General features: G+C 38.0%; 2 long non-coding RNA genes across 3 annotated transcripts in view; both read left to right on the forward strand.

Annotated features, from left to right (window-relative positions):
• Positions 1–17572, forward strand: part of LOC141379472 (uncharacterized) — a 35067-nt gene that overhangs the window by 9941 nt on the left and 7554 nt on the right. For both annotated transcript variants that reach the window (XR_012396229.1, XR_012396228.1), the window contains one exon: positions 8485–8564. This is a non-coding gene — a long non-coding RNA (uncharacterized lncRNA). The remainder of the gene's footprint in view (positions 1–8484; positions 8565–17572) is intronic.
• On the forward strand, positions 8943–11656 carry LOC137488705 (uncharacterized). Its single transcript, XR_012395757.1, has 6 exons — positions 8943–8989; positions 9310–9421; positions 10390–10516; positions 10693–10768; positions 11085–11127; positions 11225–11656. It is a non-coding gene; the product is annotated as an uncharacterized lncRNA (long non-coding RNA).

Raw genomic sequence — 17572 nt, forward strand, 5'->3', positions numbered from 1 at the left:
TGGATGAATGGATGGATGGATGGATGAATGGGCAGGCAGGCAGGCAGGCAGAGGATGGATGGATGGATGGATGGATAAATGGATGGATGGATGGATGGATGGATGGGCAGGCAGGCAGGCAGAGGATGGATGGATGAATGGATCGATAAATGGATGGGCAGACAGGCAAACTGATGGATGGATAGATGAATGGATGGATGAATGGGCAAGTGACTGGATGATTGGATAGATAGGCAGATGGATGGATGGATGGATGGATGGATAGATAAATAAGTAAGCAGATGGATGGGCAAACAGGTGAATAGATTGATTGATTGATGGATTGCTAAACGAATGGATGGATGGGCAGATGGATGGATGGATAGACAAATAGTTAAGTAGATGGATGATGGATGAATAGGCTGGTGGATGGATGGATGGATGGATGGATGGATATGCTGGAAGATCAAAAAGATGGATGAATGGATTGGCAAAGGGATGGATGAACATATAGGCAGACAGATTATTTGATGGATGAATAGATAGGCTGGCAGACAGATTGATTAATGGATGGACAGGCAGTCAGGCAGACAGAGACAGTAAAACGTTAAATAAGTAGATATTTTGTCAAATAAACCCGGTCCTGAATTGAGTATCCCGCTCTGACCTCAGCAGAAATGTTGGAGGTCTCATAAATATGAACTCTGAAAAGCAGCTTTGATTCTGAGAGTGAAGCAGAAATCCTCCCTCCGTCCTTCACATCTGCCGCATGTAGAGCTCCTGTAAACCGGCTGACGTTTGCCTTATGAATGTCAGCTCCACGCCGCGCGCCGCCTTACACACACACACACACACACACACCACACACAAGTGAATCCAGCACACACACACACACGGCACACAAGTGAATCCAGCACACACACACACACGGCACACATGTGAATCCAGCACACACACACACACACGGCACACATGTGAATCCAGCACACACAGCAGGGTGATGTGTTTAACTGACACACGCGGCCCATCGAGCGCCATCGTCCGGTTCTCCCGCTGCTCTGTCAGATCCAGAGCGAGGCCTGGGACACACACTGACCCCTTTCAGACCCCTGCCGGACCCTCTTGTTTTCCTTCACAGGCTCCTCAGGAAGTCATAAAGCAAATATATTTTTAGAAAAACAATTGGAACAACTTGTTACACCTAAAAGAAAAACATGTTGTTGTTTTTTTTAAACAACTTTTTTTTTTTTTTTTTTTACAGAAAACCCATCTGTACTGTAATTTGTGATGTTATTGCATTACGGGACCTTTTTCTCTGTTCTGTTGACTATTGATGTTGAAAATTCAACTCTGCAGTTTAACTTAAGTGACTGTTATAAGAAGTAATATCGATAAAAAGTCTGCATAATAACAGAAAAGAATTGGCTTTTTATTGCCACATTTTATAACTATTAAGAATGTTACTTTTTAAAACTTGTCAACGTCAAAAGTTGTTGAAGGAGAGATCAATCTCCCAAACACAATTCAAAAGCATAAATACATAAAAAAGCGAAGCATGAATCTCAAAATGCAGAAAACTATTAATTTAACTATTAATTTATAGATATTTTTTACAATAATTAACATTTAAAACGTCGTCATGAAACAGAAATTAAAATTGTAATGTTATCCTCTATTGTGGCAACATCCAATTGAAAGAGAGAGTCTCTAAAGGACTGATAGCCCCGCCCTGAACTTAATATATTCACCTTATTCTCCGCCGACGAGCGGGCGCTGCCATTTGAATCTTTTTGGCTTGAGACTTCCGCTCTCATTCACTTCCATTCATTTTTTGAGGTTAAAAACTGCTTGTTACGCTGCTTGATGGTGCAATTTGATATTTTCTTATTTTATTATTCTACTTGGTCTGTATAGTCATGCAAACATTTGTTTGTAGAGCAAGTGGTTTGACCGTTTTCTGCCGTTTATTATTCCTAGTCATTTCTCCCATAGGCGACTGAATCGGAAGTTCTAAGACAATCGCGAAAACAGGTGCACTTGCGCATTTTAGAATAAGGTCAATAGCTCTGCTCCAGATAACAAATAGACTGCCCTAAAGCAGGGGTTCCCAAACTTTTCAGCCCGCGACCCCCAAAATGACGATGCTAGTGACTCGTGACCCCCAATATTCTCTGAGGTGGTGGTTAGAATCACAGAAACCTTGTATGCAATGATGCACACACACACACCAATAGACCTAAGTCTATTTTTTTTTAATGTATGTCAGTGCTGTAAATGGGCTAGAAAGTTTAACCTGATGTTACAAAATCAATCTGCTGCATCTGACAGTATTGCTGTGTCTTTAGTATAATGTAATTACCCAAGAAGTCGCAATCCAATAGAACTAGTAACTATAAGCTACTATAGTAACTATATAGTTTATAGTAACTATAAACGACTATTTTTTCTCTTCAGTAGGTTATTGATAAAATACAGTAAGTCTTAAGGTTTAATAAAAATTAATTGATTTTTGAAAATCACCAGGCGACCCCCCTTCATTGTCCCGCGACCCCTCGGGGGGTCCCGACCCCCACTTTGAGAACCTCGGCCCTAAAGGACTGATAGCTCCGCCCTAAAGGACTTACAGCCCCACCCTAAAAGACTGATAGCTTCAAACTAAAAAACTGATAGCCCCGCCCTAAATGCAGTATAGCTCTGCGCCAAATTACAGATAGACCCGCCCTAAATGACTAATAGCCCCACCCTAAATGACTGATAGCCCCATCGTAAAAGACTGATAGCCCCACCCTGAATGATTGATAGTCTCAAGCTCTAAAAGACTTTATAATATGTGATTAAAGATTCTAAGGCTGAATGAACTTTTACCTAATAATGAAGTGCGCAGGTACATCTTTTAAAACAACTACTATATGCATATGAAATTAAGAGTATATTTTGATGTAATTCTGACTTTAATGCTGCGTTAAGGCAATTTCCATTTACATTTTGTCACTGTTTTAGTGCACACTAGCTTATAGACATCTTAAAATTCTAAATCGAAACATAAAGAGAGGGCGGGACACAATGTAGCTCCTCCCCTTTTAGAGAAAAAAACAGCCAATAGCGTTTTATCACCGCTCTGTCAGTGAGAGTGGCAGAGCTTAAGCAAATCAAATGAGAAGTGTCTGAAAGAGGGTGGGGCTTGTCAGACACTAGGTAGCATTTGATTGGTCTCAAGATATGATGAGAAACTGAAGTATGAGGTGACATGATTAAAATCGTTGATGCATTTAGGCAAAAGTGACAAGTTTTACATGTTTATATCAATTTTATATCTCCTAAACATGAATTTTGTCAATGTTTTGGTGCGCACTAGATTATAGATATCCTAAAATTCTAAATCGAAGCATGAAGAGAGGGCGGGGCATAGTGTAGCTCCTCCCCTTTAGAAAAAAAACAGCCAATAGCATTTTGTTTTATCACTGCTCTGCCAGTAAGTGCGGTTAAGCTCAAGCACATCAAATGAAAAGTGTCTTGAAGTGGGCGGCGCTTGTCAGATACTAGAGAGCATTTGATTGGTCAGAAGAACCGAAAGTTTGCGGTGACATGAATAAAATTATTGATCCATTTAGGCGGAAATGACAAACTACAAGATAGTATAATAGATATAGATATAGGTATCCTAAAATTCTAAGATGAAACAGCTCCTCCTCTTTAAAAAAAACAGCCAATAGCATTTTGTTTTATCACTGCTCTGCCAGTAAGTGTGGTTGAGCTCAAGCACATCAAATGAAAAGCATCTTAAAGGTGGCGGGGCATGTCAGATACTTGAGAGCATTTGATTGGTCAGAACTGCAAGCTTTATATGTTTATATCAGCTTTATATCTCCTAAACAGAAATTTTGTCACTGTTTTGGTGCGCATAAGCTTATAGATATCCTAAATTGTAAATCGAAACAAAGAGAGGGCGGGACATAGTTTAACTCCTCCCCTTTAAAAAAAGGCAAAAGCTTATTGTTTTATCACTGCCAATGAGAGTGGATGAGCTCAAGCGAAATAAATGAGACGCGCCTTGAAGGGGGCGGGGCTGGTCAGATACTAGAGAGCAGTTTATTGGTCAGAACTGCAAGCTTTATATGTTTATATCAGCTTTATATCTCCTAAACACAAATTCTGTGTGGTTTGTTGCACACAAGCTTATAGATATCCTAAAATTCTAAATCAAAACATGAAAAGGGGGTGGGGCATAGTGTAGCTCCTCCCCTTTAGAATAAACATCCAATAGTGTTTTGTTTTAATACAGCTCTGCCAGTGAGAGTGTTTAAGCGGCGCATCAAATGACAAACATCTTAAGGGGGCGGGGCATGTCAGATACTTGAGAGCATTTGATTGGTCAGAACTGCAAGCTTTATATGTTTATATCAGCTTTATATCTCCTAAACACAAATTTTGCCATTGTTTTGGTGCGCACAAGCTAATAGATTTTCTAAATTCTAAATCAAAACATAAAGAGAGGGCGGGACATATTGTAGCTCCTCCCCTTTAAAAAAATAGCCAATAGCTTTTTTTATCACCGCCAGTGAGAGGGGTTGAGCTCAAGGGGATTAAATGAGAAGCGCCTTAAAGGAGGCGGGCATGTCAGATACTAGAGAGCATTTGATTGGTCAGAACTGCAAGCTTTATATGTTTATATTAGCTTTATATCTCCTAAACACAAGTTCTGTCTCTGTTTTGGAGCACACAGACATCCTAAAATTCTAAATCGAAACATGAAAAGAGGGCGGGGCATAGTGTAGCTCCTCCTCTTCAGAATAAACATCCAATAGCGTTTTGTTACATCATCACTCTGCCATTGAGAGTTGTTGAGCTCAAGCGCATTAAATGAGATGTGTCTTGAAGGGGGCGGGGCATGTCAGATATAGAGACTATTTGATTGGTCAGAAGATTTGACGAGAAACTGCATTATGAGGTGACGTGAATAAAACCATTGATCCGTTTAGGCAGAAGTGACAAACTACAAGCTTTACATGTTTATATCAGTTTTATTTTTCCTGAACTCGAGTTTTGTCACTGTTTTAAAGTGCGTTCGGTTACAGATATCCTAAATTCCTAAATCAAAACATGAAGAGAGGGCGGGGCATAGAGTAGCTCCTCCCCTTTTTCAAAAACAAGCAATAGTGTTTTGTTTTATCACCGCTCTGCGAGTGGTTGAGCTCAAGCGCATTAAATAAATACACAAATTCTGTCTCTGCTTTGTTGCACACAAGCTTATAGATATCCTAAAATTCTAAATCTAAACACGAAGAGAGGGCAGGGCATAGTGTAGCTCCTCCCCTTTAGAAAAACATCCAATAGCGTTTTGTTACATCATCACTCTGCCATTGAGTTGTTGAGCTCAAGCGCATTAAATGAGATGTGTCTTGAAGGGGGCGGGGCATGTCAGATATAGAGACTATTTGATTGGTCAGAAGATTTGACGAGAAACTGCAGTATGAGGTGACGTTAATAAAACCGTTAATCCGTTTAGGCAGAAGTGACAAACTACAAGCTTTACATGTTTATATCAGTTTTATTTTTCCTGAACTCGAGTTTTGTCACTGTTTTAAAGTGCGCTCGCTTACAGATATCCTAAATTCCTAAATCAAAACATGAAGAAAGGGCGGGGCATAGAGTAGCTCCTCCCCTTTTAAAAAAACAAACAATAGTGTTTTGTATTATCACCGCTCTGCGAGTGGTTGAGCTCAAGCGCATCAAATAAAAAGTGTTTCAAAGGGGGCGGAGCATGTCACATACTGCATTTGATTGGTCAGAACTGCAAGCTTTACATATTTATATCTGTTTATATCTATGTTTGAAGTTTTATATCTCCTAACACAAATCTTGTCACTGTTTTGGAGCGCACTAGCATATAGATATTAGAAAAACAAACAGTACTGATACTAACATCTAAAAAAAGGGGTTATTTTAATTTCATGGGACCTTTTACTGCAGCAGGTGCAAGAGAGCCGGGCTTTGTTTTCCTTCACGGGCTCCTCAGGAAATCATAAAGCAAATATATTGCTGGGGGACGGTTTTCGGGGTGCCCTGTGAGCAAACTGAAAGGGGAAATGGATCAGCGCGTGGCCACTGAGGACGGTAAATCAACAGGCCAAAAGGAGAGCTGAATGTACTGTGGCGGCCCCCGGGGGCCCGAGCCCAAGGCCGGGGTTTTCTGTCAGTCACGGCCTGGTGTTAATGTCAAATCCAGCTGGGTTTGTCTCCAGATTGAGACGTCTGCGTGGATTGCAGGAGCTCCACTAGAGGCCATCGTGTCACAGGGAGAAAAGCAGACTCCAGTCAGGGATGATTTGCATTCAATGCAGTTCAACAAAGAGATAATAAAGATGACAAACATGCTCAGTGTTTTCGATGTGCGCTGCTTTCTTGTGTGCAAGATCTGAAACGTCTTCTCGGTGTGCTCTTGACTGCACATTTTACTTGTGTCGTGTCAGCAGTGAAACTGGATATTATTAGGGAAAATGATGAATATGTCTTGGTGATTGTAGGATGTGATATAGGATATACACTTAACGGCCACTTTATTAGGTACACCTGTCCAACTGCTCGTTAATGCAAATTTCTAATCAGCCAATCCGATGGCAGCAACTCAATGCATTTAGGGATGTAGACATGATCAAGACGATCTGCTGCAGTTCAAAGCGAGCATCAGAATGGGGAAGAAAGGGGATTTAAGTGACTTTGAAACGTGGCGTGGTTGTCTGTGCCAGGCGGGCTGGTCTAAGTATTTCAGACACTGCTGATCTACTAGATTTTCACGCACAACCATCTCTAGGGTTTACAGAGAATGGTAGCTTGTTGAATCTATGCCACAAAGGATTAAGGCAGTTCTGAAGGCAAAAGTGGGTCCAACCTGATACTAGTAAGGTGTACCTAATAAAGTGGCCAGTGAGTATATGTGATATATGATACGCGATATTTGATATGATATACAATATTGTATGATATAATATATGATATTTGATGATACATGATTTGGTATGTGATGTAATTTACAATATTATTTGATATATGATATGGTATGTGATATTTGATATGATATATATATATACATATATATATGATATGATGATATATAATCTGATATGATATATGATATGATGTGATATGATATATATTTGATAATGTGATATGATACACATTCATTCATTTTCTTGTCGGCTTAGTCCCTTTATTCATCCGGGGTCGCCACAGCAGAATGAACCGCCAACTTATCCAGCAAGTTTTTACGCAGCGGATGCCCTTCTAGCCGCAACCCATCTCTGGGAAACATCCACACACACATACACACACACACACACACTCATACACTACGGACAATTTAACCTACCCAATTCACCTGTACCGCATGTCTTTGGACTGTTGGGGAAACCGGAGCACCCGGAGGAAACCCACGCGAATGCAGGGAGAACATGCAAACTCCACACAGAAACGCCAACTGAGCCGAGGTTCGAACCAGCGACCTTCTTGCTGTGAGGCGACAGCACTACCTACTGCGCCACTGCCTCGCCATATGATATACAATATATGATATTTAAAAATATGATATGATATGTGATATTTGATATGATATATATATGATATGATATATAATCTGATATGATACAATATATTATATTTGATATATATGATGTGAACTGATATGATATAAATTTGATATGATATATGCTATTTGACATGATAAATATGATATTATAAATGATATGATATATTATAATTGAGATGATATATATATATATATATATATATATATATATATATATATATATATATATATATATATATATATATATATATGTGTGTGTGTGTGTGTGTGTGTGTGTGTGTGTGTGTGATTTACCTATGATATGATATTTGATATATGCTATTTGATATGATATATATATATATATATATATATATATATATATATATATATATATATATATATATATATATTATGATACAGTATATGATATTATGATGTAATATGTGATACATTATGATATATGCAATGATTTTTGATATAGACAATTCTGCAATATAATACAAATGATTTATTGATATATGATATGAATGTTCCTCCGGGTGCTCCGGTTTCCCCCACAGTCCAAAGACATGCGGTACAGGTGAATTGGGTAGGATAATTGTCTACTGTATAGTGTATGAGTGTGACTGAGTGTGTATGGATGATTCCCAGAGATGGGTTGCAGCTGGAAGGGCATCCGCTGCGTAAAACCATATGCTAGATAATTTAGTGGTTCATTCCGCTGTGGCGACCCCGGATTAATAAAGGGACTAAGCTGAAAAGAAAATGATTGAATGATTTAGGCACTAAGCCAACGGAAAATGGATGATTGAATTATATGATTTGTGATATGATATACAATATTATATAATATTATTTATGATATGTGTTATGATATGATTTACAATATGATAAATATATGATTTGATTTATGATATGAGTTTTTTCATTGTTTGTTCCAGATTTAAATGTGGATGTGCAGTGGATTGTGGGAGATTTGCAATGTCAACACAAACAATCTTCTGCCAAGACTTCTTACAGGGTATACAACTATTAATATATTTATATACATGTATAATTTATTTTTTGCAAATTTTTTTTGCCATAAATTTACAAAAGAAGATAAATAATTGCTTAACATTGTACAATAAAGCCTTATTAATAATCGTAAGTTAACATAATCAATGCATATGTGCAGTGTTATTATTGCATCTCCTACACAGCAAATTCATCAGAGTTAAATTCTCGGTGTTGAAGCATTTCAGAGTAAAGTGTTGACGTTAAAGAGTTAGATTTTGATAAATGAATATAATAAGAGTTAGAATTGATTTTATTCAGTGCGAAATCAAGGAGTTATATTTTCAACACCTGGTGGTGTTATTTCCAACATCCGGGAATTCATGCAGCCCCAGTCACTGAAGAATTTTCCAGACGCCATTTTCCATCTGAGGTTTAGAACAGCAACTGGTGAGTCAAACTACCTAAATGTTGGTATTTTACTGACTTTCTTTAAGGAAATACAGTTGTAAACATGTTGTTAAGTTAATAACTTTAGAATGAAGTGACAATTTTAAACTTCTGCGGTTCATTCATGGTCGTTTGTGTATCTAGCTTAACTGCATTACTATTGACTTCTTTTCAAGAATGTTTTTATATATGCTCACGCATACATAGTGCATAAAAACATCAAATGTACATGTTCAACACATTTCTGTCACGCTTAATGCCATTTTGTGCGTTGTTACCCATCTATAAATTAAAATGGACACTTCTCCTTTAATTCCAAGCAAACTAGCGAGGGAATCCCCGGAGCGCCTAAGGTTAGCCTACTCTGCCCGGATGCTAACGGCAACACAGGACGGTTTCCATAAGCTCTGGAGAGTTTCTAAAACATATCTGGTGAGTAAATGAACATATGCTTACTTGTAAAAGGCTTCCTGACTGAAACAAATGATTGTTTGTTATTCGTGTACGTTAATTTGGTTATTTTAAACACCGCGGCCCTTTTAAACTGGTTCATTCGTGGCCGTCCATATAACGTTACCGTTAGTCCATAACTTAGACTCGTGTGATAACGTACGCTTGAATTATATTAAGTGTTGACAACCATTCGGAATGTTAACATTAATGTCTTTAAATGACCGCGTTTGCACTTTATCAGACATTTAACGTTACAGAAGTCTCCCGGAAGTTGCGGGACTAACGTTAACGTTATCCCGCAAATGCACAGAGACTCCCAGATGCCCAAGTAGATGCCCGCAAATGAATGATAATCTCCCGGAAATCGCGCGTCTCCCGCCCGGTCATTAAACACTTTGCACGCCCCTCTCCACCGCATCCCTCCCGGCTCTTCAGGTACGTCGCGCGCAAGTCACCCCCACCGCTCTTCAGGTACGTCGCGCGCAACTCATCCCATTGCTCTTTAGGTACTCATCTCTCCCGCTACCTCCCGCAAATCAACTCTGTATCCCCCGAAAATGACTTTTCCCTACTCGGGATGTCTGACGTTAGTAAGTTAGGCTATTTCTGTTGTCAGGAACATCTTAGTCAAGCTTTTTCTCCCGCATGATATTGTGCTTAAAACTAGGCTAAACTTAGCATGTACTGTACACAACATTTCAGTTTTATTAAAGACAATTTAGTGCGTTGTAAACAGCCACCTGTCTGTAAAATTAATCAACTGATTCATATTTGAGCAGCCTATTGATGTTACAGGTTTGATTTGTAGATTTATTATCAATAATCAACATCTGAATCAAAAGATATCTGAAAAAGTGTGAGGCATACTTTGTGATGTTCATCTCTCTTTTTTATCTGAAGGTTATGCATATGTGTTAGATACAAATGTTTTGTTGTTTTTTTAACAGCCACAGTTCTCTGTACAATAATACAAGACCCTGTGACGGTGGCTGATTAGAGACGGATGGTGTATTTCCAGAGTTGGTGAAATGACCAAGCACACCTTCTTGGTCATATGTGGTGATAATAATGAAGGTATGTTTGATAAAGTTCTGTATTTGTTTCACAATAAGCTGAGAGGGTATTAGAGCATTAGAGAATAACAAATGACATGAAGGTGATAAGTTTTGTATTGTGGGTGAACTGTTACTTAAATAATGTTTTGCTCTTTACTTTGCACTTTTCCTCTTCTGCTTATCCTAATATTTTAGATTCTATTTGGACCTGAAACATCTGCTACACTCCAGTAAAGGTGGCGTCAATACTGGACCTGAAAGGGCCTAACAAGTTAAATCTGATAAAGAAACGCACACACACACACACACACACATACACACACGCACACACACGCTTACAGAAAACTGTTTATGAATATTTTTTACACTGTGGCCAATATTTTGGGGAAGTCAGCCTCACTAAATGATATAAAAGATTTTAAGCTCCTCTAAATTTTGCTCCAAGTGTTGTGTTAAATTCAGGATTCTGGACAGACAGCTGCCTGTTTTTCCAGTTCTAGTCATAGTGGTTAACCTAATTGTTTTTGGAGATCCTACAGTGATGTATGTGTTTTTTCTACTTTTCCATATCTTGTCACCTCAACCAGCTGGGAGAGTCAAGTTGTGGATCATCATGAAGATTTTCAAAAGGTGAGTTTAGATTTCTTGAATGTTTTATTTACTTTAAATGTTCTTTTAAATATATCATAGAATTTGATTGCAATTTATTTTCAAACATTTTTCTTAGTCATGCTGGAGTCTTGAAGAGTTCTTAGATGAGCATCACCCTACAGTATATCCATGCATCAGGAACCACCAGACGAGCGATCAGCAGCTACTACATCGTCATGGATAAAAAGGTCATCCTGTGGCTGGGAAGCACATCTTTCACAGGACATGCTTGATGAGATTTCCTAGCTCCAGTTTGTTTTCACACAAGTTTACAGCATTTATACCTTCATTTAAACTGCTGTGTTTGATATGGAGGACCAAGGAAACACCAGAAGTGAAAGATTTGCAAGCCAAATTGTTTAAAATGTACTTTCAGAAGAAAACTATGAGTTCAGAAGAAAACTATGAGTGACGCTATATTGAACTTTCAAATTGCTCTGATGAAACATCAAGTTTGGACATCATATTTTGTTGATACTGTCTGTACTAATAAAACATTTAAAGCATATTTGACATTGTTGCATTTTAAAAACTGAATGAATTGTTGAAGTTGTGAATGTTTTCAAATAAAATGTTTTTTATTTTGTAATTTACAGTCTATTTGACCTTTTTACCATATTTACACTCAAGAGAGTTGAATAAAATAACAATATATTACACCAGGTGGTGTTAAATATAGTTACATTTTTTAACTCTGCCCTGAGTTAAAATTAACCCTTACTTCGGTGTCAATGTGCCAACCCTTTTGAAAGTGTTGATTTAAGTCTGTTTTGAGTGGACCCCATGAGACACTTTCAAAGTGTTGAAATTAACACCCATAGAGTTGTTTTGGGTCCCCATATTTTGCTGTGTAGATTATCAACTGGAATTTTTCCTTTTAATTTTAGGTTTAAGTTGTAGTAACTTAGTTGTAAATTAATTTTTTATTTCCCAATGTATACATGTAGTTAATTTGTATAATTTTAATTTAAATGTATTTTTTGTTCGTTTAGTTGTCAAAAGAAACTAAGGATAAAACAATTACTATAATAACCTGCTCGTGTGCACTAAATTATATTAATGCAGAAGTTTACATCATTCATTCATTCATTCATTCATTTTTTTTCGGCATAGTCCGTTTATCAATCTGGGGTCGCCACAGCGGAATGAACCGCCAACTTATCCAGCATATATTTTTACGCAGCGGATGCCCTTCCTGCTGAAACATCCACAGACACTCATTCACACTCATACACTACGGACAATTTAGCCTACCCAATTCACCTGTACTGCATGTCTTTAAAGCACCCGGAGGAAACCCGATGCAAACTCCACACAGAAATGCCAACTGACCCAGCCGAGGCTCAAACCAGCAACCGTTTTGCTGTGAGGCAACAGCACTACCTACTGCGCCACCACGTCGCCTAACAAAGGAAATATTATTGTTAAGTGTTTAGGCATTGCAATGCACAGTATAGAAGAAAATAACGGTGGACAGAAACCAGATTATATTATGTTATTTATTATATTTTATTTCTGATACACACTGAAAACAGTGTTGCATGCAGAACTGTTGCAAACAATTTATTTGTGTTAAATTTAAACAAACAAATTAAGTTTAATAATGTTCAACTTAATTTGTTTGTTTAAATTCAACACAAAAAAAAAGTTGAGTAAATCCAAGGAATCAAGTTTGAATAATTTTTTTCAGTGCACCTGAAAAAATCACTTAAGAGCTGAAAATACAAAGTGTGGCCCTTAATAAACTTTTATTTATTAATTATACTAACTTTATATTTTTATATAAATTTTATAAAAAATAATCTTTGATATAAAAATACATTTTTATATAAACTTTATATTTTTTATATATATTTAATATAAATATACTTTTATATTTATTAATTAGACTTACTTTTAATAATATTAATTATACTTACTTTTTAATTTATTTAAAAACTATTATTTATTATACAATTTATTATTTATTATTTAAAAAAATTATTTATTAAATTTATTTTTTATTTATTTTATTTATTAATTATTTATTTATTAAATTATGCAGCGTGAAATATAAAAACTAAATAGATGTACTCTAGGAATATTTACACAAATAGAAAAGCAAAGTTTTTTGTTGAAAGATCATGATGACAGGGACGCAATTTTATTCTCATTTTGACCATAAAACTCACAGAAGAAAACTGAGTGAGAGCCGAAGTTGAGATTTTTGATCGGCCGCATTGAAAAGCCCATTCCACTCCACATGAATTTTCATGTCAACTGCATTCATTTCAGTCTCAACTGATCACTGCTGTTACGTATCGGGTTACCAGTCCTCCAGCCAACTCCAACTCCCACTCAAATCTGCCTTTCTCTTACACAAACACAGCCAAAGTGCTATCCAAAGCCTTCCAGTTGCTCCGGACATTTCCATTCAGACGATTAGCTTGCATTAAAAGGAAAGTTGCTTTTATTTATGTGATGTTCCAGTTGAGCTACAGGATTGTTGGTCATTAAACACTCTCATTATAAGCTTTCATATTGCTACCCAAGCATAAATAAATAGAAAAACCCATGAATCAGAAACTACTGTATAATTCAGTGAAATAATGTACCTTTTCCAACTTTAATTTATTAGTTTTCAGTAATTTATTACATTGAAAAAAATATTTTAGATGTAAAAAGGTTGTGTTTAGGCGACGCAGTGGTGCAGTAGGTAGTGCTGTCGCCTCACAGCAAGAAGGTCGCTGGGTTGAGTCTCGACTAAGACAGTTGGCGCTTCTGTGTGGAGTTTGCATGTTCCCCCTGCCTTTGCATAACTTTCCTCTGGGTGCTCCGGTTTCCCCCACAGTCCAAAGACATGCGGTACAGGTCAATTGGGTAGGCTAAATTGTCTGTAATGTATGAGTGTGAATGTGTGTGTGTGGATGTTTCCCAGACATGGGTTGCAGCTGGAAGGGCATCCGCTTCGTAAAAAACATGCTGGATAAGTTGGTGGTTCATTCCACTGTGGCAACCCTGGATTAATAAAGGGACTAAGCCGACAAGAAAATGAATGAATGAATGAATGAATGAAGTTTGTGTTTAAAAGGATAGTTCACCAAAAGTCATCATTTACTCCCCCTTCACTTGTCACAACCTGTTAGAGTGTCTTTCTTCTGTTGAAGACGATATTTGGAAAAATGTTGGACACCGGAAACCTCTGACTTCCATAATATTTGTTTTTCCTACTATAAAAAATCAATAGCTGTTTCCATCCAAAGATGTCAATTAAATTTATTATAACCTTAATTTCATATTTATATAAAAGTATTAAATTCTCCACAAACTAAAGGCATATTTGTAAAAAGAAAATTGGAATTTGCTCCATCAGAAGATTAATTTTTCCGGATTTTTTGTATTTTTTATCGGATAAAAAGTTTATCCTACGTTTTTGTCTGTAAAATGTAAAGAAAATGTAAATAAACTCAAACAAGTTCAAAAGAAGAGCAGGGTCAGCAAATGATGACAAAACTTTGCAAATTTGAAATAAACCATGCTTTCATGTTTTCACTTTTTGCAGTGTGTGTGTGTGTGTGTATTTACTCACCAGCTACTTTATTAGGTACACCTGTCCAACTGCTCATTACCGCAAATTTCTAATCAGCCAATCACATGGCAGCAACTCAATGCATTTAGGCATGTAAACATGATCAAGACGATCTGCTGCAGTTCAAACTGAGCATCAGAATGCGGAAGAAAGGGGATTTAAGTGACTTTGAACGTGGTTGTTGGTGCCAGACAGGCTGATCTGAGTATTTCAGAAACTGCTGATCTACTGGGATTTTCACGCACAACCATCTCTAGGGTTTACAGAGAATGGTCCGACAAAGAGGAAATATCCAGTGAGCGGCAGTTCTGTGGGCGCAAATGCCTTGTTGATGCCAGAGGTCAGCGGAGAATGGCCAGACTGGTTCCAGCTGATAAAAAGGCAACAGTAACTCAAACTAGATTTGAGGACAAACTTTGTGGTGGCTTGAGAAAGCCTGTTGAAGTAATTTATTTAGTTTGAAAAAGTATCAAGTTGGCTAAAAGAATGTTTCAGATCCCTCCTGTCAGCAAAACTACAGGCCAGTCAAGCATGAATTAGCATGTTGTTGGCATGATTCTAGCATGAATTAGCAGGATTCTTGCATGAATTAGCATATTGTTAGCAGGATTCTAGCATGAATTAGCAGGATTCTTGCATGAATTAGCAGGATTCTTGCATGAATTAGCATATTGTTAGCAGGATTCTAGCATGAATTAGCAGGATTCTTGCATGAATTAGCAGGATTCTTGCATGAATTAGCAGGATTCTTGCATGAATTAGCATATTGTTAGCAGGATTCTAGCATGAATTAGCAGGATTCTTGCATGAATTAGCAGGATTCTTGCATGAATTAGCATATTGTTAGCAGGATTCTAGCATGAATTAGCATGATTCTAGCATGAATTAGCATGTTATTAGTGTGTTTCTAGCAAAAAAAAGATTGCGGACATCCGAGGGTCTCTATGGATTTGCAGGAGACTCCCGAAACTTCCGGGAGACTTGGGATGTCTGATGTCATAAAGCGTGAATCATCTCAGACTGGTTTCTTGAACATGACAATGAGTTCACTGTACTCAAATGGCCTCCACAGTCACCAGAGCTCAACCCAATAGAGCACCTTTAGGATGTGGTGGAATGGGAGATTCACATCATGGATGTGCAGTCGACAAATCTGCAGCAACTGTGAGGAATATTCTCTGAGGAATATTTCCAGGACCTTGTTGAATCTCTGCCACGAAGGATTAAGGGAGCTCTGAATGCAAAATAGGGTCCAACACGGTACTAGTAGGGTGTACCTAATAAAATGACCGGCCAGTGTATATATAATAATCTTTTAAGTCTTCTCACATGTGGAGCTATATAAGAGGGACTACAGTCACACCCATTGTGTAATGCTATATGTCCCCGGGACGGGCCTTCCACGGCTTTTAGACACAAGTTGTCTTGGCTTCTGGTCTGATTGAGCGATTCAGCACATCATATATAGGAACAGCTGTGCTACAAATGAGCCCCTGCACGGTGACTTTGATAAATGTGCTGAATTGACTGCATGCGAGCCCTCAGGACGACAGGCCTCCTGCGATTTCCTTCCCCATCAGGTTAAACGTTTCTTAACAACACGTATGTCTGTTTCAATGCCTCCTCTCACCGAGCTGGAAGCAAATGATGAAAAAACTCTGACATTGCAGGGAAGTGCAGTTCAAGCTGTGTAAATACGAATTCATATACAGAGCAGCGTCCTCAAGAGCGGGTTAAATCATAAGCACATTAGGCATTGTACATAATCCCAGCCGCATGTATAAATCAGCGCAGGCCTGCAGTAATGAGTGGTAATGCTGGGAATACACTAACTATGAGAGTGTTCGGCGTTCGTGACCCCTCGTGACAAACGCCTCAGTGTGTTTCTCTCATAGCCTCACGACAAATGTTTCAAATTCAGACACATTATTTTTTTCTTCAGCACATACGGAGAAAATAGACTTGATATACTGCATATATTTGAAATATGTTTGAGGCACAATGATTCTAATAAATTGAAATGTATTACAGTTTTTTTTGGCAGGAAAATTCTATTAGAATGTGTTCACACAATAACACTTATTTGTAGCTATATAATGTACAGTAGATGTAAACTGCCTATGTACAAAATTGTATTGAGTTGGATGTTATTGTGGTAATGATGTGTTTTGTTTCATACACATATATATATATATATACACACACTTACCTGCCACTTTATTAGGTACATCTTACTGGTAACTTTTGCATTCAGAGCTCCCTTAATGCTTCCTGGCATTCAACAAGGTACTAGAAATATTCCTCAGAGATTTTGCTCCATATTGACATTATAGCATCACACAGTTGCTGCAGATTTGTCGGCTGCACATCCATGATGCCAATCTCCCGCTGCACCACATCCCAAAGGTGCTCTATTGGATGTAGGTCTGGGTACTGTAGAGGCCATTTGAGTACAGTTAACTCATTGTCATGTTCAAGAAACCAGTCTGAGATGATTCACGCTTTATGACATGGTGTGTTATCCTGCTGGAAGTAGCCATCAGCAAATGGAGACACTGTGCTCATAAAGGGATGGACATGGTCAGCAACAATACTCAGGTAGGCTGTGGTGTCGACACCATGCTCAATTGGTGCTAATGGACCCAAAGTGTGCCAAGAAAATCTTCCCCACACCATTACACCACCACCAGCAGCCTGAACCGCTGATACAAGGCAGGATAGATCCATGCTTTCATGTTGTTGATGACAAATTCTGACCCGAGCATCTGAATGTGTGAGCAGAAATGGAGACTCATCAGAGCAGGCAACGTTTCTCCAATCTTCTATTGTCCAGTTTTGGTGAGTCTGTGTGAATTA

Source organism: Danio rerio, chromosome 20 (assembly GCF_049306965.1).
Source record: "Danio rerio strain Tuebingen ecotype United States chromosome 20, GRCz12tu, whole genome shotgun sequence".
NCBI classification, from domain to species: Eukaryota; Metazoa; Chordata; class Actinopteri; order Cypriniformes; family Danionidae; genus Danio; species Danio rerio.